Genomic DNA, 3,321 nt, shown 5'->3' with positions numbered 1-3,321 from the left:
ATTAATATATGTATGAATCAGCTTCTGGACTTAATTTTATTCCATTAGTTAGTGTGTCTATACATTGTTTGAACTACTTCACAGGCATTAAGAAGCTTAATCCTTGCAACAACACAATAAATAGGTACCATTTAGTACCCTCATTATAGTTGAGAAAACTGAGGCATTGAGATGTTAAGTTACTCTATAAAAGTCTTATTGTTTAGTCAATGGCAAGTTCATTACATAAGCTCTGATAAATAAATAAAACAAGCAGAGATGTGGGTTGAGATGAAAAGAGAGTATATTTAAGAAATGAATTCTAGGTAACCAAAACACAATAACAGAGTAATTTACACACCATGAGCTGTGAAGCATGGGAATAACAGGGCAGAAAACTCAATGTTCTTTCAACTGTTCATGTACCTATACTATTTTACCATCTCAATCTTTCATCTTTTCTTTTAGAATCACAACCCATCCTCAAGTATCATTTTCATGGAGAAGTGAGGATGGTCCATATCACCTCCACAACAAATAAGTTAAATAAGATAATAAATACCAAAGGACAGATAGCAAGGTGAGTTTTAATGGATTTATAAGAGAGGCTAAAGCCTGATTGCTAGTTTCTAGGAGTTTATGAAAAGTGAGAAAATGGAGATATTTTAGAATATCTGCTATGACTACCATGAAGGAGACTATAGCATTTAGATGTAGAGACAGATTGAAAAAGAGTATATTCTTTCATTATTTTGTGTTCTTTGTTCCTAAATACTTGGAGAGGAAAGACAATAATGCAGAAAAAGATGAAGCTATAGGGGAAATACATGTCTGCAAATTCTATCTGGCTACTTTATGTGCTTGTGCCATCTGGGCAATACAGAAACAAAGTAAGCCATAGGTCACTTAAATTTTCTACATTTAAAAAGAGACAGACTTTAATGAGAAAAAGAAAACAGAAATTAGTTTCTGAATTATTTAGAAATATCACAGGAGATGAAAACTGCTTAGTAGTTTCCACTGTGTAGATAATGCATCATGATCAATAAATAAATGCTAACCTTACCTTAAGAGCAAATATAGAAATGTATTATTAAAGAGGAATAAAATTGGTTGGCTTCATTATTCCTGCAAATTTAATAGTATGTGTATGGCTTAGAAGCCATACTTAAATTTTAATACAGCCCATTCTAATTGGGCCAAAGACGAATCAAAAAGAAATTTTATATGTAGTTGCTCTTCAGAGACTTTATTACTTTTAATCAGGGAAGTTTCTCTTATTTTGCATACTGAAAACTCTAGTCATGTTTTGGATCTACAAAGCATTTGGAATTTCTGAAGCTTCCCTATGGAAAATAATGTTTAAATCCAGCTCACCTAATGCTAGAGAAAATATAATATTCACCTTTACTATTTATTTTGAAGTGATTTATTTTAATTTTGAAATATTATGTTCAGAAGAACATAATAGATACTTGAGTATTCACTTTTACGACTAAGCAAACTAAACATATGCTTAGCTCTATGCCTTGCATATTATGTTTTCCTCCTTCAAAAATAAATAACTGCAAGTATTACAAAGCCCCATCCTTATTTCTTTTTTTGACCTTCCAGAAATAACCACTCTTTTGAAGTCTGATATTTGTGTGCATTTTTCATATGTATTTAAAAATATTGGGGGCCCATAATTATGCATTCATATAGCAAAATATTACATTGTTTTGCATTTTATTTGAATGAATGTATACTATATACAAATCTTTGCAATTTTTTTCTTCCTGCATTATGTGTTTTTTATCTTTATTTGTGTGAATATATGCAATTATCTATGAAAATATTCCATTATTTGAATAAAATATATCAATTACCTTAATTAATTTTTCACAATTGTAACTAGTAAACAGTGACCCACCTTGGCCATGTCAACTTTTTCTCATGTGTTAGAGTATCTCTTGATTAGAAACTTAAATAGGAAATTGATTCCCAATGTGGTTGTATAAATTTATACTTCTACTAGAATTGTGTAAGCTCTCCTGTTTGACCACCCTCTTGGAAACACTTAGTGCTATCAGATGCTCATGTTCGCCAATACGATAGTTTAAAAAGGCCAAAATGAAATATGATGGCTAGCAAGAAACAGACTTTTAACTGTAGAGAACAAACTGATGATTACTGGGCTGGGGTGGGGGTGGGGTTGGGGGAGTGTGTCATGAGTGAAATAGGTGGTGGGGAATAAGGAGGGAATTTGTGAAGAGCCCTGAGGTGATGTATGGAGGTGTTAAATTACTATGTTGTACACCTGAAACTACATAACGTTGTATGCTAACTGGACTTAAAATAAAAAACTTAAAAAAAAATGATGGTTGCTTTGCTTTTCTCTGGTTACTAGTGTAACTAAGCATCTTTTCACAGCTTTATGAGCCCCTTGTTTTTATTTTTCTGTGGATTTCACATTGATAGCATTTTTATTTTTATCATTTGAATTGTTTAATTTGTCTTTATTGGTTGTTGTTCTTTGAAGAATTAAAACATTATAGATGTCAATATTTTTTGTTTATTAAGGTGCAAATATCTCTCCCCAGTTTGTAGAATGTTTTAATGCTTATAATGGTTCTTTTGCACTAAAGAAATTTTTATATTTCAATGTAACAATATTTATAATTTTTCTGTATATTTTTGCTTTGTGCTCTATTTACAAATTTTTATTATAATATGTCTTTTCTCGGGCGCCTGGGTGGCTCAGTGGTTTAAGCCGCTGCCTTCGGCTCAGGTCATGATCTCAGGGTCCTGGGATCGAGTCCCACATCGGGCTCTCTGCTCGGCAGGGAGCCTGCTTCCCTCTCACTCTCTCTGCCTACCTCTCTGCTTACTTGTGATCTCCCTCTGTCAAATAAATAAATAAAATCTTTTAAAAAATATGTCTTTTCTCTTTCTATGCTTTATTTCTCATAAAAATACCACGTAAAAGAGTTGAGCACCTACTATATGCAATACGCAGTGATAAGTGGCATGAGGGGGAAACATATATGAACAATACATGATTGAAGGTCTGCATTTATAAAACTTTCTGGGCCTGGTGATGATTTGGATGGGATGATAGAAAATATGATGGTAGAAAAGTGGATTTTCAGTTTCTGTTCTAGAATTTTCTTATATCATTAAAAAATCCTCATGACCAGAGTTTAAAACAGCCTCAGAGTCTTTCTTCATAAATAATATTTTTGAAAATGTGTTTTTACAAAGCTAATTTCCAGGTAATCAGTTTGATTGAAATATTCACGATTTGAGCACTTAAGCAATATCTAATATATTTGGAAATGCTTTAGCCTTACTTTCATGCCT

The sequence above is a fragment of the Meles meles genome, chromosome 4 (assembly GCF_922984935.1).
Source record: "Meles meles chromosome 4, mMelMel3.1 paternal haplotype, whole genome shotgun sequence".
In the NCBI taxonomy this organism is placed as follows: domain Eukaryota; kingdom Metazoa; phylum Chordata; class Mammalia; order Carnivora; family Mustelidae; genus Meles; species Meles meles.
This window is presented reverse-complemented; position numbering follows the sequence as displayed.